Here is a 26705-nt window from a genome sequence, read left to right as displayed (position 1 = left end):
GTGAACTCCATTCTGTGGGAGATTGACTAGCCTTCTCTTGAGGAATAGACACCCACCTATGAGCCTGGCTACTGGGTTCCTGAACTTTTCCCATAACTACCCAGAAGAGTTGCAGTAGGAATGACTGGACAGAGACAGAAACTGAAAGCTATGACTTTATGTGGCCAGAAACCCAACATAATCTTTGTACAAAGAGAAAAGAGAAGAAAAAATGGCATTGGCAGAAAAAGCAGGATTGTAGCACAGGATGGTCTTGATCCATTGACCATTGGGTTAGGGGTCCAGCACCCTTCTGCTACCTTTTCCTCTGTTGTAACAAAGATCCCTATTGTCGGGGCTATAGGGAAAAAACACTTATGGCATGCCTGTAGCACAGTGAAGGGGTTGATTCAAACTAATTGGAAGCCCAGGGTCCTTAAGCACTATAAAGCCATCATACCATGAGGGAGGCTCCTAACCCTGAGGGTGCTAACTGGAAAATTTTTGGAGAAATAAATTTATACAGATGAGAAGAAATGTAGGAGAATCACTGAAGTGTATACTGAGTGTCTAGAGGAAGGAAGAAACCTGACAGTGAGGAACTGAAGCAAAGCTAAAATAAGGATCCACCACTTGATCCAATTGGAAATTCAAAATCTACTAAAAATTTCATATGATAACTGTGGGACCCAAGGAATTTAACAAAAATCCCCTACCCCTGGACAAGCAGAGCAGGGCTAACTCCATTTTGTGCTACATCCGCCATCTCATGTATGACCCCCACAAGACCTACTTATTGCACTCCCCCCACCCTAGTAAAGCCACTGAGCACACCCTTACTGGAAACGGGCTCATATAGGAATGTGGAACCCCTAAACCGCAAAGAATGTAAACCCCGCCTTTTGCTTGCCAATCCCGCGCGCCAATTCTGACCAGAGTGATAGGCTAGTTCAAATGGTCACTGTAGGGTAAACTGTAATTCAATTGGCCACCTGCGTGTGGACCGACATGACTGTGCAAGTCTGTGTGTGTTACAATCCCATTGGCCACTGGCCCCTATAAAACTGCTACGCCTCTTACCCTCGGGGTACAAGTCCCTGCTCCACTGTGTCGGGTATACTTGGCCCAAGCTCTAGTTTGCAAATAAACCCTCATGCGCTTGCATCAGTGTTGGCTTCTAGGTGGTTTCTCGGATACGCCATCTTGGGCACAATAACAAAAAGACACACATTGGCTTTGTGCCGCTATTAACACAGATTCTTTTTTTTTTTTTTTGATTCTTTAATATTTGCCTTAAATGTGTCAGTTGGTAAAGCTTCACAGCCTTAATCCTGAGGCTCAAGTTATAGTTGTATCTGGAGACCCCAAAAATTTAACCAAGGTACTCATTATAACCCTTTAGTAGAGTTACTGAATATGAAGTGGAGGACAAATAGGTAAGTTTTACCTTAATCATCCAAACTATTACTGTCCTGCGTAAATCTTCACAGTCATAGCACCCATTGCCTCAAAATATCCCACATTGGGTGAGAAAGCTCTGCCCAAGTGAGTAATAAATTAAAATTAAGACTTTGGGGGCAGCCCGGTGGCTCAGTGGTTTTGCACCGCATTGGACCCAGGGCATGATCCTGGAGACCTGGGATGGAGTCACACATCGGGCTCCCTGCACGGAGCCTGCTTCTCCCTCTGCCTGTGTCTCTACTGCTCTCTCTCTGTCTCTCTCTCTCTGTGTCTGTCATGAAAAAATAAATTTTAAAAATCTTAAAAATAAATAAAAGACTTTGGTAATTACAGGGGCACCTGGTTGGCTCACTTGGTAGAGCATGTATGTGACTCTTGATCTCAAGGTCATGAGTTCGGGCCTGATGCTGGGCATGGAGCTTACCTTAAAAATAATAATAATAAAAAAAGACTTTGGTAGTAACAAATTGGCTTGACAAAAGTGAATCCCCATGGATGCCCCTCATCTATTAAAACAGTTAATATAGCCCAGTGCAAAATAAAAATTAAAAATAAAATAGGACTTCCTTCGGGCACCTGGGTGGCTCAGTCAGTTCAGGGTCCGACTGTTATCTCAGCTCAGGTTTTGGTCTCAGGGTTCTGGGTCCAAGGCTGGTATTACGCCTTCCTTCAATGATTGAAACTTTGGGAAAACCTAATGATTGAAGAAGTGATTACCCCTACTACTGCTCCGTTTAAAAAGTTAAATTTGCCTATTAAACTTTGCCTGTTAATAAACTTGGAAAGAAGGCAGGCACCTCATGGTGGACTACTGCAACCTTAATTCTGAGGTCCCATTCCCTAAGGCTCCATTACCAAACATTATTGAAATTTCCAAGTCCATCCCATCAGTAACAAAGAAATATTCTGAGATTACAGATTTGGCTAATAAATTCTGTTCGTTGTCTATTTCAATGCCTCTCAGCCATAGTTTGTCTTCACCTCCCAAGGGATACAATACACCTTTACCCATGGGGGTACCTCATGGGTACCTCAACAGCTTTGGGATCCATCACATACAATCTTTGAGGGCAAGCCCTTAACTGGACCCAACTTTCTTGACACGCACAGGTATGACATTATATTGATGACATACCTCCTCCAAAGAGAGTCTTCTGACACACTCGTTATGAAGATATGAATCCCAGAGCTCACAAAAGGAGGATGGGTCCTCAATGTTCCATACACAATGCAAGTCCCACCACATCATTTTCAGTTAAAGTACCTGAAAATTATTTGGTAAACCGTCCCTGACACTGTCAAGAAACAGTTGTTAACCTTCTCAGCACAGAAGTCGAAAATCTTTTTGTCTTTTTGGGTTCTCAAAGGCAACATATTCCCTATTTACTAATTTTACTCAATTTGATTGATGCTGTTATTTGCAAATTGACCTCCATGGAATTGATGTAGGAACGAATTAGTGGCAGATGGGGGCCTAAGCAGGGAAAGATCAAGGAAAGGCCCCAGAGTCAGGCTCCTACCCATCCCAAGAAAACAGACATAAGACAGCAAAAACAGAAGAAATAAACGTGGCTCCCTAACTCCAAAATGCTAGGGACTATCCCCCCTTGCATGGCTACTAAGTAATCACAGAAACTCACCAGACTAAAAAGAAATAGGTCATTAAGATGTTTTCAATACAGTCCCTGCTCAAACCAAGACATCACAAGAATCGCAAGCTCATGGGCTACCTGACCAGGCTCACAGATATCCCAGATGTAGAGAAATATTATGGAGGAGGGATCAACCAGAGACAAAGGAACACCTTGCTCATGATATTTATAAGAACATCTTGTTATTACGATAGTTACAAATCCACCACTTTTGTTCTAAATATCCATCCAGATACTGACAAGAAATTTACCAAGTTCCCTGAGCAGTTTCCTATAAAAGACCATAAAAAGCCCTCAGTGGCACCCCTGTCAGGGGGGCCGTCTCAATTCTGAGAACTTTCTCTGCATGTCTGCTTAAAAAACTTCTATCACTTTGCTCACTCTGTGTCGTCTGTTCTAGATTCATTCCTTGACTCCTTGAGACAAGAACCAAGCTCTCCTGTATCATTTTGGTGCCCAAACCGGGGGCCACTCCCCTTAAAGGGTGAGTAAATGTGGATTCTATCCTTTCTTTCCTGGGTGACATCTCTCCCTTCGGTAACCGCTTCTTGTAACAGAAAGCAAAACCAGGTACTTGTCAGCCAGTTAAAGGCAGATAGCGAGGCTGCTGGTCTTAAAGACTCAGGTTGACAGGCTTCTGGAGAAAGGTTTGCTCAATCCCCCTTCCCTAAAGGAAGGGAATGTTGGCCTAAGCCTAACCAGCTCCACTTTCTGTTTTCTGGCTTTCTGCATTGGCTTTTCCCCCCGCCTGAGGGCCTTCGCTTATTGTGGGGTCATGCTTGCAAACGGGGCCCCAGGTACTGGAACAGAGAGAAGCAAGGGTGAGGCAGGAAACTTAACTGCAACTGATCATTGTGGAGTCCGAGAAAATTAAGGCCATTCACCTCAAGTTCAGCATTAGCACAAATACAGCCATCTCAGGCCCTGTGAAGAAGAGCTGAACTTTACCTTCCTTCAGTTAAGCCCCATATTAGAATGAGAACAAAGCTCAGAACGCCCTTGGCAGGAAGTCCCATATCAGAAAGACTACAGAGCTCAGAGAATCCCTTATCAGATCTTAAGAAACTCCCCCACCCTTTCCCCTCATATTGGAATGGGAAAAAAACATTCCTCCACCCCTTCTGAAAATTCCCTAGACCAGCCCATGAAAAACCCAGCTGTAACCCACTTCAGGGTCCAAGCTCCTGCTCTGTTGTGTGGAGTATACTTGGACCCACGCTCGAACTTGTAAATAAACCCTTGTGTACTTGCATCGGTGTTGGCTCCTTGGTGGTTTCTCGGATTCGCAATCTTGGGCACAACAATCATGATCGGCCTGACTCATCAGGCACCATGGGGCAAGGGATGCAAGTGAATTTATGTGACCAAAGGATGAGGTCTCCTGTAGGAGAGCCCAGGAACATAAGGTCATTTATAGGATTCCATGTTCATTGATTGGAAGAATTAATATTGTGAAAATGTCAATGATACCCAGGGCAATTGGCACATTTAATGGAATCCCTATCAAAATACCATGGACTTTCTTCAGAGAGTTGGCAAAAATCATCTTGACATTTGTGTGGAATCAGAAAAGACCCCAAATAGCCTGGGGAATATTGAAAAAGAAAACCAGAGCTGGGGGCATCACAATGCCAGATTGCAGGTTGTACTACCAAGCTGTGATCATCAAGACTGGGTGGTACTGGCACAAAAACAGACACATAGATCAATGGAACAGAATAGAGAATCCAGAAATTGTCCCTCAACTCTAGGGTCAACTAATAGTCAACAAAGCAGGAAAGACAATCCACTGGAAAAAGGACAGTCTATTCAACCCAATGGTGCTGGGAAAATTGGACAGCCACGTGCAGAAGAATGAAACTAGACCATTCTCTTACACCACACACAAAGATGAACTCAAAATGGATGAAAGATCTAAATGTGAGACAAGATTCTATCAAAATCCTAGAGGAGAACACAGGCAACACAACACCTCTTTTGAACTTGGCCACGGCAACTTCTTGTAAGATACATCTATGAAGGCAAGGGAAACAAAAGGCAAAATGAACTATTGGGACTTCATCAAGATAAAAACCTTCTGCACAGCAAAAGAAACAACAGAACTAAAAGACAACCCGCGGAGTGGGAGAAGATATTTGCAAATGACGTATCAGATAAAGGGCAAGTATCCAAAATCTGTAAAGAACTTCTTAAACTCAACACCAAGGAAAAAAACAATCCAATCATGAAATGGGCAAAAGACATGAACAGAAATCTAACAGAAGAAGACACAGGCATGGCTAACAAGCACGAGAGAAAATGCTCTGCATCACTGGCCATCAGGGAAATACAAATCAAAACCACAATGAAAAACAAAACAAAACAAAACAAAACCCCAATGAGGGCAGCCCCAGTGCCTCAGCGGTTTAGCGCCACTTTCTGCCCAGGGTGTGATCCTGGAGACCCGGATGGAGTCCCATGTCTGGTTCTGGCATAGAGCCTGCTTCTCCCTCTGCCTGTGTCTCTGCCTCTCTCTCTCTGTCTGTCATGAATAAATGAATAAACTCTTAAAACACACACACACACACACACACACACACAATGAAATACCACCTCACACCAGTGAGAATGATGACAATTAACAGGACAGGAAACAACAAATGTGGGAGAGGACGTGGAGAAAGTGGGACCCTCTTGCCCTGTTGGTGGGAATGTGAACTGGTACAGCCACTCCGGAAAACTGTGTGGAGGTTCCTCAAAGAGTTAAAAATAGACCTGCCCTACGACCCAGCAATTGCAGTGCTGGGGATTTATCCCAATGATACAGATGCAGGGAAACGGCGGGATACCTGCACCTGGGTGTCCACCGAAAGATGGATGGATAAAGAAGATGTGGTCTATACATACAATGCAATATTACTCAGCCATTAGAAACAACGAATACCCACCCTTCGCTTTGATGTGGATAGAACTGGAGGGTATTAATTATGCTAAGTGAAGTCCATCTGAGAAAGACAATCATCATATGGTCTCATTCGTTTGGGGACTATAAAAATAGTGAAAGGCATTATAGGGGGAAGGAAGAGAAAACGAGTGGGAAATATCAGGGAAGGTGACAACACATGAGAAACTCTTAACTCTGGGAAATGAACAAGGGGTAGTGGAAGGGGAGGTGGGTGGGGGAACAGGGTGACTGGGTGATGAGCGCCGAGGGGGGCACTTGCTAGGAGGAGCACTGGGTGTTATGCTACATGCTGGCATATCAAACTACAATAAAAAAATATACAAAAAAACCCCCAAAACAGGATTCCTTGCTAGCCTAAGGTTCATCTGGAGAGTGCACATAAGGACTGGCAATCCAGCACTCTGAACCTGCCTTTGCTTACCTCTGGTGGCCTTGGGGTCCCCAAGACAGGTTAAAGGATGGAGACCTGTGCAGCCCCGGGGACTCCGCCGTTTAGCCCCGCCTTCAGCCCAGGCCTGATCCAGGAGACCTGGGATTGAGTCCCAGGTCGGGCTCCCTGTAAGGAGCCTGCTTCTCCCTCTGCCTGTGTCTCTGCCGCTTTCTCTCTCTCTGTATGTGTGTCTTATGAATAAATAAATTAAGTCTTTAAAAAAAAACAAAAACAAAGGAGACTGGCCCTGGGGGTGACACCCTGGGAAGCCTCATCCACAAGCAGCACAGGCCTCCCGCTGAGAGACCATAGGTGTTCCACTTACTTTCTCAGCCTTCTAAAAGGAATATCACCGTTTAAATTATTAAGCTTCAGGGATCCCTGGGTGGTGCAGCGGTTTAGCACCTGCCTTTGGCCCAGAGCGCGATCCTGGAGACCCAGGATCGAATCCCACGCCGGGCTCCCGGTGCATGGAGCCTGCTTCTCCCTCTGCCTATGTCTCTGCCTCTCTCTCTCTCTCTCTCTCTCTCTCTCTGACTATCATAAATAAATAAAAATAAAAAAATTTATTAAGCTTCGCTAAGCTCTGGATTAGGACTCGGTTTTTCACAAGATCCAGAGGAAGCAGGATCATTTAGGTGGCAGACGGGTGAGAGTGGCTACTCCCGCTGGCCTCACCCCTCCTTATCCCAAGATGTCAGGCCACTCTATCACCTTGGATAGGCAGCAAAGGGGCACCTTGGTTTAGGTGAGAACTGACTTGTAGGGATGCCATCAGTGGTCACCTCTCTAGAACAGGTACAGGGCAGGAGATTCCTACGAGAATTTCGAGGTGGGAACCAATCAGCCTTTGCAGAGATGCTTGTGCACTGCATTCTGAAAAGTTGGGGAAATTGACCCACTGACACTGAAAAGGAAGTGTATGATGTTTTTCTGTTCCCAGGCTTGGCTTCAGGATCATCTGGAGGATGGAGAGACCTGGTCCCCCCTGAGGGAAGTATTGAAACAAAGCTATCTTGCAATTAGATTCATACTGTAAAAGGGGAGTTAAATGGTCCAAAGTCCCTTCTGTGCCTTACAAGAGCAGGCCGACTTCTGTAAATCTTGCAAAGAAAACACCTCCCTAGCCAAAGCAAAAGATCACAAGGGGCAAATGCTGATAACCTGCCCCCTGAGGCTCCCTCCCATCAAGTGGTACCTGTCAAACCTTCCTGCCGGCCTTACCCAGGCTTGCCTCAAACCGAGAAACCTCCCAATGAGAGGAAGGTGCACTAGCTATACCCATGAACTGACACGCGTAGTAGAATTGGCCCAAGTAAGGTACACGTGCCATTCTCTCTCCAAGACTTTATAAACAGATCAAGAGTGACTTGGGCAAATTTGTAGATAATCCTGACCACTATACTGAAGTCTGTCAAAATACAAGCCAAATGCTTGAATTTGATTGCAGAGATATAATGCTGATTCCTTTTTTTTTCTTAAGATTTTTAAATTTTTTTGTTTATGAGACACACACACACACACACACACACACACACACAGAGGGGGAGACCTAGGCAGAGGGAGAAGCAGGCTCCATTCAGGAAGCTGGATTCGGGACTCTATTCTGGAACCCTGGGATCACACCCTGAGCCAAAGGCAGGCAGATGCTCAACAGCTTAGCCACCCAGGCATCCGGGCCTTTTACAAACTTAAACAAGCTTCATTAAAAGCTCCAGCTCTAATTTCCTGTAGGAAAAGAGTTTAACTTGTATGTTACAGAAAGAAAGGGAATAGCATTTGGAGTTGTGACCCAGACGAGGGGATCAACTCAGCAACCGACAGGATACCTAAGCAAAGAATCAGACATGGTGCCAAAAGGAGGGCCGGCTTGTTTACGGGTGGCAGCACCATTGAGCTTCTAATACCTGGAGCTACTAAGATAACCTTGGGGGCAGAAAGAACTGGTTACCCCCCTCCTAATGTAACAAGACTATGGGAATCAAAAGGAGGCTTCTGGCTGATAGTCGTCGCCTCTTGAAATATCAAGCCTTACTCCTAGAGAAACCCCATATTTGCATTACAACTTGTACATCTTAAAATCCTGCAACTTTCTTGCCAGAGGAGGCTGCTAAACTGGAACACGACTGTGAACAAATGATAATGCAAGATGATGCTGCCAGGCAGGATCTGCAGGAGACTCCACTAGACAATCCTGAGTGGAATCTGTATACTGATGGCAGATGCTTTGTAGAGCAGGGAATAAGTGAGGCCGGATGGGCTATAGTTAGACCCTCTCAAGTACTGAAAGCAAGCCTCTTTCTGTGGAGGCCAAGAGAGAGAAGATCTCTGGCTACCATCTTAAACCCCTAGACCAGCCCATAAAAACCCAGCTGTAACCCACCTCAGGGTCCAAACCCCTGCTCTGTCGTGTCGGGTATATACTTGGACCCAAGCTCGAGATTGTAAATAAATCCTCATGCGTTTGCATCGCTGTCGGCTCCTTGGTGGTTTTTCAGATATGCAATCTTGGGCACAATATTTGGGGGCTCGTCCGGGATCCAAGAGACCCCTAGGACCCCATCTGGAGGGTGCCAGGCATGGAGAGTATACTCAACTTTTTCCACCTTTTGCGCGCATATTTCCCGAGAGCTCTAAACTGTATTTTTACCTGTAGGAATTCCAATCTGTATTAGGTCGACACTGGCTTAGGCGGTTGTGCTGGCAGACCGTCGACCAAGGGTCTTGGGAGACATCCCTTACGCCTGCCGACTTCCGTCCTCCCGGCAAGCCTACAAATCTGGCCAAGGTGTATGATGTAAGTAAGACAAGGTAAGGATGAGAGTCCAGCAGCCTTCATAGAAAGGATCATAGAGGCTTTTAGGCAGTACACCCCTATGAACCCAGGAGCCCCAGAAACGAAGGCCGCAATGATCATGGCCTTTGTTAACCGGGCCGCTCCAGACATTAAAAAGAAATTGCAAAGAGTAGAGAGACCGGGGGAGAAGAGCTTGCAGGACTTAGTAATAGTAGCAGAAAAAGTCTATAATAATAAAGTCTGGAAGAGCATCAAACTAAGTGACCGGCAGACCCGAAACCTAGCCAAGATCCTCCTGGCCACAACCATGGACGACCCACGGGAAAGTCGGAGACACCTCAAGAAACTGGCTTCAGGGACAGGTAAGGACGATGGCCCTGGTTCCCATCCGGAGTGCCCTAAACTGAACAAAAGCCAATGTGCTTATTACAAGGAGGAGGGCCACTGGGTGAAAGACTGCCCTAACAAAAGACCCAAGGCCCCTACCAAAAACTTGGAGATAGAGGACATGGACGACTAGAGGAGTCGGGGTTTGGCGCCCCTCCCTGAGCCCAGGGTAGCTCTCAGAGTGGAGGGGCAACCCGCTGAATCCCTAGTGGACACTGGGGCACAACATTCGGTTTTATTACAACCCCAAGGTAAATTGGCTAGCAAAACTTCATGGGTGCAAGGGGCCACGGGCACCAAACAGTACTCATGGACTACCCGGACAACTGTGGATCTAGGCATGGGCCGGGTGTCCTACTCCTTCATGGTCATCCCTGAGTGTCCCTACCCATCGTGAGGTTGGGACTTGCTCACCAAGATGGGGGCACAAATTTGCTTCCACCCCGAAGGGGCAAAAATCCTAAACAAGGAGGGGCACCTGATTCAGGTGCTTGTCCTGAGTTTAGAAGACGAATATCGTCTTCACCAAATGCCCTCGGCCCCAGTGACTGACATTGACCATTGGATGCAGGAATTTCTCCAAGCATGGGCAGAAATTGGGGGAACTGGGCTTGCCTGGCACCGACTGGCCATTTACATAGAACTAAAGCCGGGGCAGATCTGTCAGGGTCCGCCAATACCCCATGCCTCCCATAGCCCATACGGGAACCACACCCCACATATGGTAACCAATGGACTTGGGCATATTGAGACCTTGCCAGTCGGCATGGAACACTCACTCTCTTCTGCCGGTGCGGAAACCGCACTCTAATGATTACAGGCCAGTCCAGGACTTAAGGGAAGTCAGCTGGCGAGTGGAAGATATGCACCCTACGGTCCCAAACCCATACACCTTCCTCTCCACCCTGCCTCCACACAAACTTTGCTTTACTGCATTGGATGTAAAAGGTGCCTTTTTCAGCCTGCCTTTAGCAACCAAGAGCCAAGACCTTTTCGCCTTTGAATGGACAGACCCCGAGAAAGGCATCAATGGCCAGCTCACCTGGACTCGACTGCCACAAGGATTCAAAAATTCACTGACCATCTTCGATGAGGCCTTACACGAAGACTTGGGTGAGTTCCAGTCCGAGCACCCTCATTTGACCTTATTGCAATATGTACATGATACCCTGTTGGCAGCGGAAGACCAGGACACATGCCTGCGAGGCACCAGGGACTTGCTCCAGACAATAGCGGCTCTAGGATAACCGGGCTCAGCTCAAAAACCCCAGATCTGAAGAGCAGAGGTGAGCAACCTAGGGTACACATTAGAGGATGGACAAAGATGGTTGACAGACGCACAGAAGGAAACCGTCCTAAGGATCCCACAGCCACAAACCGTATGCCAGGTACATGAATTCTTGGGATCAGCAGGGTTCTGTCGATTATCCATTCCGGGTTTTGCCAAGATGGCTAGACCCTCCTCTATGAGGCCACCAGGAACCAGCAGAATTTTGAATGCATAGAGGCCATGAACAAAGCCTTTAATGATCTTAAAACAGGCCTTGCTGTCTGCCTCAGCTCTTGGGTTGCCCGACCTAACCAAGCCCTTCTACCTGTATGTGGACGAGAAAGACGGGGTGGCAAAAGGGGTCCTCGTCCAGTACCTAGGTCCCTGGAAGAGACCGATAGCCTATCTCTCGAAAAAGTTGGCCATGGTAGCCACTAGATGGCCCCCATGCTTAAAAATTATTGCCGGTGGCCACTATGGTCAAGGACGCAGACAAACCGGCCATGAGGCAAGAACTGCATGTTACCACCCCACATGCTATTGAAGGGGTACTTAAACAGCCCCCAGACTTCTAGATCAGCAATGCCCGTCTGACCCATTATCAGAGCCTGCTGCTAAACCCCACCAGAATTTGATTTAAGGCACCAACAACCCTGAATCCGGCAAAGCTACTCCCTAACCCAGACTGGGACCCCCCTCTACATGTGTCAAGAAATTGTGGCACAGGTGCATGGAATCAGAGCTGATCTCCAGGACCAGCCACTGCCTAATGCGAACACCACCTGGTACACGGACGGCAGCAGTTTTGTCCTAGAAGGAATCAGATTCGCGGGGGCAGCCGTAACCATGGAAACGGAGAGCATCTGGGCAGCACCATTGGCAGCCGGAATATCGGCTCAATGGGAAGAAGTGATCGCACTGGCCGAGGCGCTAACCGTGGAGAAAGGTAAACGAATAAACATTTATACTGACAGCAGGTATGCCTTTGCCACCGCGATATCCACGGAGCCCTTCACAGGGAGAGAGGGCTTCTGACAGCAGAGGGAAAAACTATTAAACATAAAACAGGGATCCCTGGGTGCTCAGCGGTTTAGCGCCTGCCTTTGGCCCAGGGCACGATACTGGAGTCCTGGATCGAGTCCCACGTTGGGCTCCCCGCATGGAGCCTGCTTCTCCCTCCTGCTGTGTCTCTGCATCTCTCTCTCTCTCTCTCTATGTGTCTATCACGAATAAATAAATAAATAAATCTTTAAAAAAATAAAAATAAAACAGAGATCCTTGAACTCCTAAGGGCCCCCTGGCTGCCCAAGGACCTAGCTATCACTCATTGTCCGGAACGCCACAGAGCAGTACTACCAGTAGCCAGGGGAAGCCGAGTAGCCGACTCCAAAGCTAAGGACGTGGCCCTTATGATGACCCAGGTTTTAACAACCACACTACCTGATGCGGGGGCTGCAACCCTGCCTGATACTCCCAACTATACTGACACTGACTTGCACTGGATCAAACACTTGCCTACGACCCAATGCTTGCGTGGCTGGTGGAGGGCCGCAGACTCCAGCCTCATCCAGCCAGAGGAACTAGGACGGCGAGGCCTATCCAAAATGCATCAGAGTACTCATATGGGAACAAAGAAAATGGAAGACCTCAAACGGCACGAAAAGATCAGTATTAAAGGCTCTAGAGCAAAGATCAAGCAGATATTGGCGAGCTGCCACGCATACCAGTTAATGCCACTGCCCGTGGATCTCACCCAGGTACCCGACTCTGAGGGGACCGCCCAGGAGCCTACTGGGAAGTGGACTTCACTGACGAAAAACCTGGAAAATACGGGGACAAGTATTTACTAGTGTTTGTGGATACTTTTTCAGGGCAGACAGAGGCATTTCCCAACAAACATGAAACAGCACAGACCTTGACCAAGAAACTGCTAAAGACATCTTACCGAGGTATGGTTTTCCTGTTAGAATTGGATCAGACAATGGCCCAGGATTCGTCTCTAAGGTAACACAGGGAGTGGCACAAATACTTGGGGCAGATTGGAAATTACATTGTGCGTATAGGCCCCAAAGCTCAGGACAGGTAGAGAGGAGGAACAGAACATTCAAGGAGACCTTAACTAAATTAGCTCTGGAGACTGGCGGGAACTGGGTGACTCTCCTCCCCTTTGCCTATATAGGGTGAGGAACTCCCCATATAAGGGGGGACGGACTCCCTACGAGATCATGTTCGGTCTTCCTCCACCTGTTATCCCCAATTTAAAACCTGAGGTGCTTGCTGAATTGGATGATCACCCACTTCTTTTCACTCTCCAAATGTTACAATGAACCCATGAGCAGGTGTGGCCTAAGCTGAGGGCCCTCTAGGAGACTGGGCCACCCCCGGACCCCCATCAATATCAGCCAGGTGATTGGGTGTACGTGTGGAGATACCAACACCAGACACTTCAACCTCCCTGGAAGGGACCCTTACATCGTGATCGTGACCACTTCCACCACTCTCAAGGTTGACAGGATTACGCCCTGGGTCCACTACACCCACGACCAGCCAGCTGACCCACACGCCTTTCTCAAGGACTTTGTTCCAGAATGGAAAAGCCAACCAGAAAAGGTCAATCCCCGAAAGCTAAGACTGAGCTAATCTCACTTATTTCCCACCTCCAAGACTCCCTAGTCTTAGGTTGTCCTTCAAAATAGAAGGCGATTATACTTAGTCTTCTTACAACAAAGGGTGGGGGGTTATGTGCTGCCATAAACGAAGGCTGTTGCTTCTATGCTGAAATGTAAATCGGGGCGAGAACAGGAACAAGGTTGGATCGAACCCTGGTTTAATCATTCCCCCTGGCTGACTACCATGTTATCCTCCCGCCGTCCCACTCATCATCAGCCTCCTCCTTCTAACCTTCAGACCCGGCATCATTAATCGATGAGTAGCTTCTTGTCAAAGATCGGAGTCAATACAGTCCAACTTATGGTACTCAGGCAACAATGACAACCACTGCCTCTTTAGACAGAAACCCAGAACCGGAAATTGGATCCTGCTTAGGATCCTAGGAAAAGAGGAGAATGTGGCACCCAGGGAATTTAACAAAAATCCCCTACCCCTGTTTTAGTATATGTGCTGCCGAAGCGAGCACAAAAATCCCCTACCCCTGGACAAGCGGAGCAGGACTAACTCCATTTTCTGCTGCACCCGCCACCTCCTGCTATGACCCCCACAGGACCTGCTTATTGCTTAAGGCGCTGCCCCACCCTAGTCAAGCCACTGAGCACACCCTTACCCGAAATCAGATCATAAAAATGTAACCCCCGCTTGTGCCCCCCAACACTGCGCGCCAATTCTGACCAGAGTGATAGGCCAGTTCAAACGGTCACCATAGGGAGGGTAAATTGGGAGTCAACTGGCCCCCAGTTGCGGGCGGACTCACATGACTGTGCAACCTTCTGTGTGTGTTACAATCCCGTGGGCCACTGGCCCCCGGAAAGCTGCTACGCCTCTGAGCCCCGGGGTCCAAGTCCCTGCTCCGCCGTGTCGGGTATACTTGGACCCAAGCTCGAGCTTGTAAAGAAACCCTCGTGTGTTTGCATCGGTGTCGGCTCCTGGGGGCTTTCTCGGATTTGCTACCTGGGGCACAACGTGGGGTCCTGCTCCCGGGAGCGGGGAAGTCCGTCTCTTTCCTGCTGGACACGGGGCGACTGGCTCCATTCTGCCTTCCACTCGGGTGCCGGGTTCCCCTCTCCAGTGGTGGTGGTGGTGGGAACTGATGGCACCTCCATCTACTCCACGGACGGGCTCCCCTCTCACCCTCCTTCCTTAGAACTCCTTCCTGCCCGGCTCCTCTCCTCGGCCGGGATATCCTACACAAACTCAAGGCCACCGTTCGTCTTTCTCCCTCACCCACTGCCTCTGCTCACCTCGTCTTACCCTTCACTTCTCCTGATCCCTCCACTCCACGCCCCCCGTCTCCCTCTACCCCTTAACCCCCAAGTCTGGGACACCTCTAAACCAATGGTGGCCACTCACCACCCCCCAGTCAAAACCCACTTAAAAGATCAAACCCCCCCGCCTCCTCTCCTTCTCAGCCCCAATTCTCCATTTCGGAAACTCACCGACGGGGACTTAAACCTAGTACAGACCGACTTGGCCAGCACGGCCTCCTTATCCCCAACAGCTCCCCGAGCATCACCCCCATTCTCCCTGCCAGGAAACCTTCTGGAGCCTATCGCCTAGTACAAGGTTGAAGACTCATCAACGAGGCTGCTAGCCCTCTCCACCCGCTGGTGCCCAACCCATACGCCCCACTTTCTACTGTTCCCTCCACCGCTACTCACTTCTCACGCTTAGGCCTCAAAGACGCCTTCTTGATTCACTGCTCCTCCACGCCCACATTCATACGTTCTCTTGGCCTTCCCATGGGAAGACGCCGACACACATACCTCAGGACAACTGGCCTGGACGGTCCTGCCTCAGGGACTCCAAGGATAGTCCCCAACTCTTTGGCCAGGCCCTTTCTAGACATCTCCAACAATGCTCTTTCACACAGAGCACACTCCTCCAAGAAGTCGATGACCTTCCCCTTTGTAGGCCCTCCCGACCTTCCTCACAGGAAGACACTGCTCTCCTCCTCAGCTTCCTTGGTTCTAAAGCGTACCCGGTCACTCCCTCCAAAGCGCAACTTTGCACCCCCACGGTTACCTATCTGGGTATATCCTTAACCCCTACACCTCGAAAACACTCACTGGAGACCACCTCCGCCTACCACAACGCCAGCATCTCCGGCCTCCCCTCTCCCCGCCAGAACGCCGACAACCTTCTCTCTTTCTTGGCTCTCGTGGGTTTCCTCTGGTACTGGATGCCTGACTTCGCTCTCCTGGCACGACCCCTCCACAGGGCAGCCAAACCAACCCCACGGGGGCCACGGACAGACCCCTCCCCTGTCAAACACCTTTTCTCCAAACGGGAAGACTGCCTTACTTTGGGACCCGTTTCAGCTCTTCCAGATCCCCCAAAACCTCCCTACTTATTGACTGATGAACGTTCCCGCTCGGCCCCTCGCCTCCTGGTACAGCCAACAGGACCAACGGAGCGGACACGGGCGTACCTCTCACAACAGCTAGATGTCGCCGCTCAGGGCTGGCAACCATGTCTCAGAGCCCTGGCTGGGGCCGCCTCCCTGACAAAGGAGGCCCTTAGACTCACTCTACAAGGCCCCTCACCGTTTTCTCCTCTCACCACCTGGGACACAGATCTACTGAGCCAGAAATCTGTTTCTCATCTGGACCCCTCTAGACTCCAACTTGATCTTCTCCTCTTCACCGAAAACCCGGACATCTACCACCTACCAACCTCTCGTCTAAATCCTGCTCCCCTCCCGCGGGTGGGTACTCCCCCCGCGACTCACTCAGAACCCTCCCGTTCCTGCCCTCAACTCCTGCACGAGCTGACTCCTCCACGTCGGGACTTTCCTATCAAGCCCTCCCGAAGCCTGACCGAATCCTCTTTGTGGATGGTAGTTCTCTCATCGCCCCGGACGGCCAGAGAGAGACACGCGGCCTACGCCGTAGCTGCTTACCCTCGATGCCGTCCTGGAGGCGGCTGCCCTCCCCCTCGGGACACCACATACACTGCCTCCAAATACGCCTCCCTCATCACACACACACATTCTGTCCTCTGGCAAGAGCGAGGGTGTCTTACCACCAAGGGTACCACCCATAATCAATGGGCACCTCATTTCACAACTACTGGAGACCCTCAGACCCCCCAACCACACTCAAGTAGCCACTGTCCACTGTCGTGGACCGACCCTCCAAGGACCTGGTGTCCCGAGGCAACAACAAAGCCGACTCTCCACTGCCCGACCCACTGCCTTAGACCCCCACCAGCTCCCCTCCGTTTCCTCCACACACCACAGTCCCCCTCTTACACACACCAGGAAACTCACACAGACACCCAAAAGGATGGGAGGAATCGCCAGGGACAAAGGCCGCATCTTCATTCCAAAGAAACTCGCTCTTCCAGACCATTCAGCCCCCATGATCGTTTCAGACATACGGCAGGCCCTACACGTCGGGCCCAAGGCCTTACACCAGTTCCTACAACCCCTTTTCCACCCTCCACATGTGCCACAGGTTACCGGAGAGGCGCCGAAGTCTTGCAAACCCTGCTCCACGGTCAACGCTCGAGGGGGAATTCGCAGGCCCGGCGGGGCCCAATCCCCAGCTCTGCGCGCACCAACCTGGCGAGGACTGGCAGCCTGACTTTTCCCACGTGCCACGCCATAAATCCTTTCCCTACCTGTTAGCCTCAGTGGACACCTTTACACGGTGGATAGGGGCTTTCTCCATACCTCGGGACACTGCGGAGGCGGCGGCCACCATAGCCCTCCAACACATCATTCCGAGGTTCGGCCTCCCACGGACCCTACCATCTGACAACGGCCCGGCCTCATCTCCAGCATCACCCAGCAAGTCTCCGAGAGCCTAAATATTACCTGGAAACCCCATATCCCATGCCAACCCCAGTCTTCGGGTAAGGGAGAGCGGGCCGACGGCCTTCTCGAGGGACGTCTCACCAAACTGCCCTTGAAGCCCGCCCGTCCTGGCCACCCTCCTCCCGCTGGCTTTAACAAGGCTCAGAGCTTCCCCTAGAGGGCCGTGGGGTCTAAGTCCCTTTCAGCTTCTCGTGGGCGGCCCTTCCTGCTCACTCAAAATCTTCCCGTCACCGCCTCCTCTGCTCCTATCTTGCCTACCTTACCTAACTCTTCTAAGAGCCCTCCTGCGGGCCCATGCGACTCAGTCAGCCCGACTCCAGGGGAACCCACAGCAGATACTCCCCAAGCCCTGGCCCCAGGGGATAGCGTCCTGCTACAAGAACTATACCCAAAAACCTTACAGCCTAAGCGCACCGGTCCCGATACGGTGGTCCTTACGACCCCCACGGCCGCCAAACTCCTAGCACACCACCCGCGGGGTACACAGCTCTAAGTGAAAGCGAGGCCCCTCACAACACGGATGCGCAGGACCACCTTTGGGACCTACTCCAATACTGCTATGGCTCCATCCTCCTCCCCCTGGTCCTACCTCCTGGTCACTCCACCACTGACCCTGGGTTTAGGTGGACGTTTACATGACAGAAACCTGGCACCGGGGAATGTCCACCACTGATTGTCAACCACTGGGTTGCCAGGCCCTCATCAATTTCTCCATCCCCAATTGCCAGTCAATTCCTGTATCCACATCTGATCCTAGAATCTCTTCCACCTATGATCAAGACCCATCCTACCTGCCAAAACTACCCGGTTGAAATCCACGGATGCTGCCCTTATCGCTACTGGAATATTCATCGCCTTGGCCACTTGTGCCGGGACCCTTTCGCCGGCACCTTTGCAACCAGTGACCCATGAGGCCGCTTCTACAGAACACACAGTAACTATAGCCTAACTATTCTGGACCCTTGGGATTCCCACTGGGCGACGGGGGTAACCGCAAAATTGTACCGCTGCCCCTTTTCCTCCTACCCTACCGTCTTCTCTCCCCGCATCTACACGACATACACACGTGCGGGTCTCACTTCCACCAATCCAACCCGACCGAAGGAACCAGACTCCCACCATATGTGCACAGGAGCAACTTCTCCAAACCCACCTACAGGCTACCCCAGCTCAGGCCCGGGGCGGGGCCCCTTCTCCTAGATGAAACTTAGCCAACAAGGCACTTACTTCCCTCTCCAGCCTTTCAGGCATGGGCAATCTGTCCCACTGTTTTATCTGTGCCGCCTGGGGCAAAGCCCCCCTCTTCCCTGGTGGCCGTTCCCCTCCCTAACGCATTGAACTGCGCCAACCTCACACCCGCACCTCCAGGGCATTGCATTCTCCCTCTCTCCTGGACAATGCCTTATTCACGGACCCTCTCAACCACCACTTCCCTTTGTGTTACTCCACCCTTAGGTCTTCCCTGCGTGTAGTCACCCTGTCAAATGTGACCTCTCATCACGCCCCGATCCGTGGTCTCTCTTGGCGCAACGGGCAGCCTTTCTGAATCTCTAGGTACCTCTGCCTCTCTCCTCTGTCTGCCTGTCTCCCTGGTTCCGCGACGAACTCTCTCTAGTCAGGCAGAAGTAGCCCTCCAGGCCAGCCTCCCGGAGAAGCACAAACGAGTGATCTTTCTCCCACTACTTATCGGGGTCTCCCCGGCTTCAACCCTGGTGGCCGCCCAAGGACACGTCACTGGCGAGACAGGACCCAGGTAGGAAACCTGAACCATACCTTACTTACCCAGACCCCATAGAAAGGCAGAAGCGCTCATCGCCCCGTACCGCTTCCTCCAGTCACATGCCCCAATGCCTATCAGCCCGTACAGACACGAGCCCTTAGCACGCCCCCTTCAAAAGCCGGCTCCCCCGGCTCTGTTCCCTCTCGGGGCCTGGGAACCTCGCCCCAGATGCACCCACTGAAAGCCTCTTTTGACCCACATTTGCCTGGCCTCTCTAGTTCATTTGCCTACCAGTCGCATGAAACCTGAGATTTGGTGCCGAAACCCGGGAGGAGTTCGAGGTCCCGCTCTGGAGGGAGCCCCTCTCCTCTCACCACCAGGACCTGAACTGAACCCCACGCCTCGAGACGCCGGGTAGGTGCCCCCTGATTCCGTGCCCCTGTCCCGCTGGTCCTGCCGGAAGCCGCGGCCGCGCCAGGGCAACTCCACAGAGCCAGCGGGTGGCTCTCCGGTGCTCCCTGGGGATCAGGAGACGTCCTCATCCTTAGGGCCACCTCTGTTTCTCTGGTGACCCTGGGCTGCAAACGGGGACGCCTGTCTTCAGTCTCCGGGTTACCCGGTGCGAATCATGGAACTGCCCAATCCCAATGGGACCCCGAAACTCCGACGGGTTGTCTACTGTCCAATTTCAAAACCCGGGGCCGGGATCCCTGGGTGGCGCAGCGATCTGGCGCCTGCCTTTGGCCCGGGGTCCGATCCTGGAGACCCGGCACCGAATCCCACGTCAGGCTCCCGGTGCATGGAGCCTGCTTCTCCCTCTGCTTGTGTCTCTGCCCCCCACCCCCTCTCTCTCTCTCTGTGTGACTATCATAAATAAATAAAAACTTAAAAAAAAAGAAAAGAAAGAAAACCCGGGGCCTTTCCCAGGACCTGAAAAGGCGCCGCCTCAGCCTCATTCATTTCTCTACGGTGGCCCGGCCCCAATATTACCTGGACAATCAGTCTCCATGGCCCCTGAGGGTACTTCTGACTACCAAATTCTCACGGCCCAGGACAATCTCTAGACCTCAGGGCAAGCGGACCAAGGTCCCAGACATGCAGGCTTTCTGGGACCTCCGCTCTCGCCCCTCTCTCTGCTCCCAATGTTCCACCACCCAGGTCCTTTCGGCGCGGGAGCCGCTCCCTCCGCCCCCTCCACCCATTCCCTCAGCTCCAAGAGCCCCCGAATCCTTTCCCCCTTCCCCTGTCTCAGGGTCCCCTGACACCCTGGCCCGAACACCTACTAGGGGAACGCCAGCCCTGCCCCCTGCCCCCTTCTCCTCCTCCTGCCTCCCAACCACACACCTCCTTACCCGTTTCTGACCCCCAACCTTCACCCCCCTACCTCCCCTCCGATCCAGGTGCACAAGATCCCACAAGGTCTCGCCTCCCCTGACCTGGCCGGCCCCCTGCGACAGGTGGTGGGAGCTGAAGGGATCGTTCGGGTCCACGCTTTCTCCCTTCAGGACCTTTCCCACATGGAAAAGGGGGCTGGGCTCTTACTCTGCTAACCCGGGACTGCAGCCAAGAATTCAGTATTTGGCCCAGGCAGAGGGCTTGCTTGACTTGGCAGGATTTGCATGTGCTGCAGACCACCCCCCTTCCACCAGAGGACAGGGAGCGAATGCAGGCTGCCGCCCGACAACACGCCGGCCGGGTCCGTTTCACCGACGGGGCTGTGCCAATCGGTGCTCGGGCGGTTCCCGCCGAGGATCCCGCACGCCCTTAGCAGACGGGCCAGGAGCGGGGGGGCCGCCGCCGCCGCCGCCGCCGCCGCCGCCCCACGTCCACTGTCTCCACGCTGGCACGCGGGCGGTCTCTAACAGGGCTGTCTGTCAACTACGCTAGGGTCCGGCAAGTCGCTCAGAACCCAGATGAGAAGCCTGCTCTTTGCCTTCAGAGGCTCGCTGAGGCTGTAACCCAGTACCCTCGCCTGGACCCTGCCTCCCCGGCCCCGTCCAGGGCTACTGTGGTGGCGACGCGTTTTCTCTCTCAGTCCTCCCCGATACCCGGAAAAAAAAATTCAAGAAGGCCGAAGAGGGTCCCCAAACTCCCATTCCCGACCTGCTGACCATGGCATTGAACGTCTTGAACACCCGAGACGAAGAGCGGCTGAACCGCAGGGGCAGGCCAGACTGCAGCTGCAGCTGCAGGTGCAACTCCACACCCCAGCCTCGCTGGCAGCCCTGCGGCCGGCGGGCTCCGGGAGGCACACAGAGGGGCACCCCACCGCATCCCGCCTGGGGCTTGCGTCAGACGCGGCACCGAGGGACACCGGGCCCGTCAATGTCCCAGGATCACGGAGCCGACGCGGCCAGGCCCGCGATGTCGAGTGACGGGCCACTGGAAATCCGCCTGCCCTGGTCTCGGGGCATCCTCGGCGCCTCCACACGGAGGCAACCCTGAGCCGCAAAGTCCAACCTTCCGACTACTCGGACTGGACCACGACTCGCGGGGCCCAGACTCGGACACCCCCTAACCCAGGCCGAGCCTGCGGTGTGGGACCCAGGGAATTGAACAAAAATCCCCTGCCCCTGGACAAGCGGAGCAGGACTAACTCCATTTTCTGCTGCACCCGCCACCTCCTGCGATGACCCCCACAGGACCTACTTATTGCTTAAGGCGCTGCCCCACCCTAGTCAAGCCACTGAGCACACCCTTACCCGAAATCAGATCATAAAAATGTAACCCCCGCTTGTGCCCCCCAACACTGCGCGCCAATTCTGACCAGAGTGATAGGCCAGTTCAAACGGTCACCATAGGGAGGGTAAACTGGGAGTCAACTGGCCCCCAGTTGCGGGCGGACTCACATGACTGTGCAACCTTCTGTGTGTGTTACAATCCCGTGGGCCACTGGCCCCCGGAAAGCTGCTACGCCTCTGAGCCCCGGGGTCCAAGTCCCTGCTCCGCCGTGTCGGGTATACTTGGACCCAAGCTCGAGCTTGTAAAGAAACCCTCGTGTGTTTGCATCGGTGTCGGCTCCTGGGGGCTTTCTCGGATTTGCTACCTGGGGCACAACGTGGGGTCCTGCTCCCGGGAGCGGGGAAGTCCGTCTCTTTCCTGCTGGACACGGGGCGACTGGCTCCATTCTGCCTTCCACTCGGGTGCCGGGTTCCCCTCTCCAGTGGTGGTGGTGGTGGGAACTGATGGCACCTCCATCTACTCCACGGACGGGCTCCCCTCTCACCCTCCTTCCTTAGAACTCCTTCCTGCCCGGCTCCTCTCCTCGGCCGGGAGATCCTACACAAACTCAAGGCCACCGTTCGTCTTTCTCCCTCACTCACTGCCTCTGCTCACCTCGTCTTACCCTTCACTTCTCCTGATCCCTCCACTCCACGCCCCCCGTCTCCCTCTACCCCTTAACCCCCAAGTCTGGGACACCTCTAAACCAATGGTGGCCACTCACCACCCCCCTGTCAAAACCCACTTAAAAGATCAAACCCCCCCCCCGCCTCCTCTCCTTCTCAGCCCCAATTCTCCATTTCGGAAACTCACCGACGGGGACTTAAACCTAGTACAGACCGACTTGGCCAGCACGGCCTCCTTATCCCCAACAGCTCCCCGAGCATCACCCCCATTCTCCCTGCCAGGAAACCTTCTGGAGCCTATCGCCTAGTACAAGGTTGAAGACTCATCAACGAGGCTGCTAGCCCTCTCCACCCGCTGGTGCCCAACCCATACGCCCCACTTTCTACTGTTCCCTCCACCGCTACTCACTTCTCACGCTTAGGCCTCAAAGACGCCTTCTTCATTCACTGCTCCTCCACACCCACATTCATACGTTCTCTTGGCCTTCCCATGGGAAGACCCCGACACACATACCTCAGGACGACTGGCCTGGACGGTCCTGCCTCAGGGACTCCAAGGATAGTCCCCATCTCTTTGGCCAGGCCCTTTCTAGACATCTCCAACAATGCTCTTTCACACAGAGCACGCTCCTCCAAGAAGTCGATGACCTTCCCCTTTGTAGGCCCTCCCGACCTTCCTCACAGGAAGACACTGCTCTCCTCCTCAGCTTCCTTGGTTCTAAAGGGTACCCGGTCACTCCCTCCAAAGCGCAACTTTGCACCCCCACGGTTACCTATCTGGGTATATCCTTAACCCCTACACCTCGAAAACACTCACTGGAGACCGCCTCCGCCTACCACAACGCCAGCATCTCCGGCCTCCCCTCTCCCCGCCAGAACGCCGACAACCTTCTCTCTTTCTTGGCTCTCGTGGGTTTCCTCTGGTACTGGATGCCTGACTTCGCTCTCCTGGCACGACCCCTCCACAGGGCAGCCAAACCAACCCCACGGGGGCCACGGACAGACCCCTCCCCTGTCAAACACCTTTTCTCCAAACGGGAAGACTGCCTTACTTTGGGACCCGTTTCAGCTCTTCCAGATCCCCCAAAACCTCCCTACTTATTGACTGATGAACGTTCCCGCTCGGCCCCTCGCCTCCTGGTACAGCCAACAGGACCGACGGAGCGGACACGGGCGTACCTCTCACAACAGCTAGATGTCGCCGCTCAGGGCTGGCAACCATGTCTCAGAGCCCTGGCTGGGGCCGCCTCCCTGACAAAGGAGGCCCTTAGACTCACTCTACAAGGCCCCTCACCGTTTTCTCCTCTCACCGCCTGGGACACAGATCTACTGAGCCAGAAATCTGTTTCTCATCTGGACCCCTCTAGACTCCAACTTGATCTTCTCCTCTTCACCGAAAACCCGGACATCTACCACCTACCAACCTCTCGTCTAAATCCTGCTCCCCTCCCGCGGGTGGGTACTCCCCCCGCGACTCACTCAGAACCCTCCCGTTCCTGCCCTCAACTCCTGCAGGATCTGACTCCTCCACGTCGGGACTTTCCTATCAAGCCCTCCCGAAGCCTGACCGAATCCTCTTTGTGGATGGTAGTTCTCTCATCGCCCCGGACGGCCAGAGAGAGACACGCGGCCTACGCCGTACTTGCTTACCCTCGATGCCGTCCTGGAGGCGGCTGCCCTCCCCCTCGGGACACCACATACACTGCCTCCAAATACGCCTCCCTCATCACACACACACATTCTGTCCTCTGACAAGAGCGAGGGTGTCTTACCACCAAGGGTACCACCCATAATCAATGGGCACCTCATTTCACAACTACTGGAGACCCTCAGCCCAGACCCTCAGACCCCCCAACCTCACTCAAGTAGCCACTGTCCACTGTCGTGGACCGACCCTCCGAGGACCTGGTGTCCCGAGGCAACAACAAAGCCGACTCTCCACTGCCCGACCCACTGCCTTAGACCCCCACCAGCTCCCCTCCGCTTCCTCCACACACCACAGTCCCCCTCTTACACACACCAGGAAACTCACACAGACACCCAAAAGGATGGGAGGAATCGCCAGGGACAAAGGCCGCATCTTCATTCCAAAGAAACTCGCTCTTCCAGACCATTCAGCCCCCATGATCGTTTCAGACATACGGCAGGCCCTACACGTCGGGCCCAAGGCCTTACACCAGTTCCTACAACCCCTTTTCCACCCTCCACATGTGCCACAGGTTACCGGAGAGGCGCCGAAGTCTTGCAAACCCTGCTCCACGGTCAACGCTCGAGGGGGAATTCGCAGGCCCGGCGGGGCCCAATCCCCAGCTCTGCGCACACCAACCTGGCGAGGACTGGCAGCCTGACTTTTCCCACGTGCCACGCCATAAATCCTTTCCCTACCTGTTAGCCTCAGTGGACACCTTTACACGGTGGATAGGGGCTTTCTCCATACCTCGGGACACTGCGGAGGCGGCGGCCACCATAGCCCTCCAACACATCATTCCGAGGTTCGGCCTCCCGCGGACCCTACCATCCGACAACGGCCCGGCCTCATCTCCAGCATCACCCAGCAAGTCTCCGAGAGCCTACATATTACCTGGAAACCCCATATCCCATACCAACCCCAGTCTTCGGGTAAGGGAGAGCGGGCCGACGGCCTTCTCGAGGGACGTCTCACCAAACTGCCCTTGAAGCCCGCCCGTCCTGGCCACCCTCCTCCCGCTGGCTTTAACAAGGCTCAGAGCTTCCCCTAGAGGGCCGTGGGGTCTAAGTCCCTTTCAGCTTCTCGTGGGCGGCCCTTCCTGCTCACTCAAAATCTTCCCGTCACCGCCTCCTCTGCTCCTATCTTGCCTACCTTACCTAACTCTTCTAAGAGCCCTCCTGCGGGCCCATGCGACTCAGTCAGCCCGACTCCAGGGGAACCCACAGCAGATACTCCCCAAGCCCTGGCCCCAGGGGATAGCGTCCTGCTACAAGAACTATACCCAAAAACCTTACAGCCTAAGTGCACCGGTCCCGATACGGTGGCCCTTATGACCCCCACGGCCGCCAAACTCCTAGCACACCACCCGCGGGGTACACAGCTCTAAGTGAAAGCGAGGCCCCTCACGACACGGATGCGCAGGACCACCTTTGGGACCTACTCCAATACTGCTATCGCTCCATCCTCCTCCTCCTGGTCCTACCTCCTGGTCACTCCACCACTGACCCTGGGTTTAGGTGGACGTTTACATGACAGAAACCTGGCACCGGGGAATGTCCACCACTGATTGTCAACCACTGGGTTGCCAGGCCCTCATCAATTTCCCCATCCCCAATTGCCAGTCAATTCCTGTATCCACATCTGATCCTAGAATCTCTTCCACCTATGATCAAGACCCATCCTACCTGCCAAACCTACCCGGTTGAAATCCACGGATGCTGCCCTTATCGCTACTGGAATATTCATCGCCTTGGCCACTTGTGCCGGGACCCTTTCGCCGGCACCTGTGCAACCAGTGACCCATGAGGCCGCTTCTACAGAACACACAGTAACTATAGCCTAACTATTCTGGACCCTTGGGATTCCCACTGGGCGACGGGGGTAACCGCAAAATTGTACCGCTGCCCCTTTTCCTCCTACCCTACCATCTTCTCTCCCCGCATCTACACGACATACACACGTGCGGGTCTCACTTCCACCAATCCAACCCGACCGAAGGAACCAGACTCCCACCATACGTGCACAGGAGCAACTTCTCCAAACCCACCTACAGGCTACCCCAGCTCAGGCCCGGGGCGGGGCCCCTTCTCCTAGATGAAACTTAGCCAACAAGGCACTTACTTCCCTCTCCAGCCTTTCAGGCATGGGCAATCTGTCCCACTGTTTTATCTGTGCCGCCTGGGGCAAAGCCCCCCTCTTCCCTGGTGGCCGTTCCCCTCCCTAACGCATTGAACTGCGCCAACCTCACACCCGCACCTCCAGGGCATTGCATTCTCCCTCTCTCCTGGACAATGCCTTATTCACGGACCCTCTCAACCACCACTTCCCTTTGTGTTACTCCACCCTTAGGTCTTCCCTGCGTGTAGTCACCCTGTCAAATGTGACCTCTCATCACGCCCCGATCCGTGGTCTCTCTTGGCGCAACGGGCAGCCTTTCTGAATCTCTAGGTACCTCTGCCTCTCTCCTCTGTCTGCCTGTCTCCCTGGTTCCGCGACGAACTCTCTCTAGTCAGGCAGAAGTAGCCCTCCAGGCCAGCCTCC

This window comes from Canis aureus, chromosome 27 (assembly GCF_053574225.1).
Source record: "Canis aureus isolate CA01 chromosome 27, VMU_Caureus_v.1.0, whole genome shotgun sequence".
NCBI lineage: Eukaryota > Metazoa > Chordata > Mammalia > Carnivora > Canidae > Canis > Canis aureus.
The sequence above is the reverse complement of the archived record's forward strand: the minus strand, read 5'-3'. Positions refer to the sequence as shown.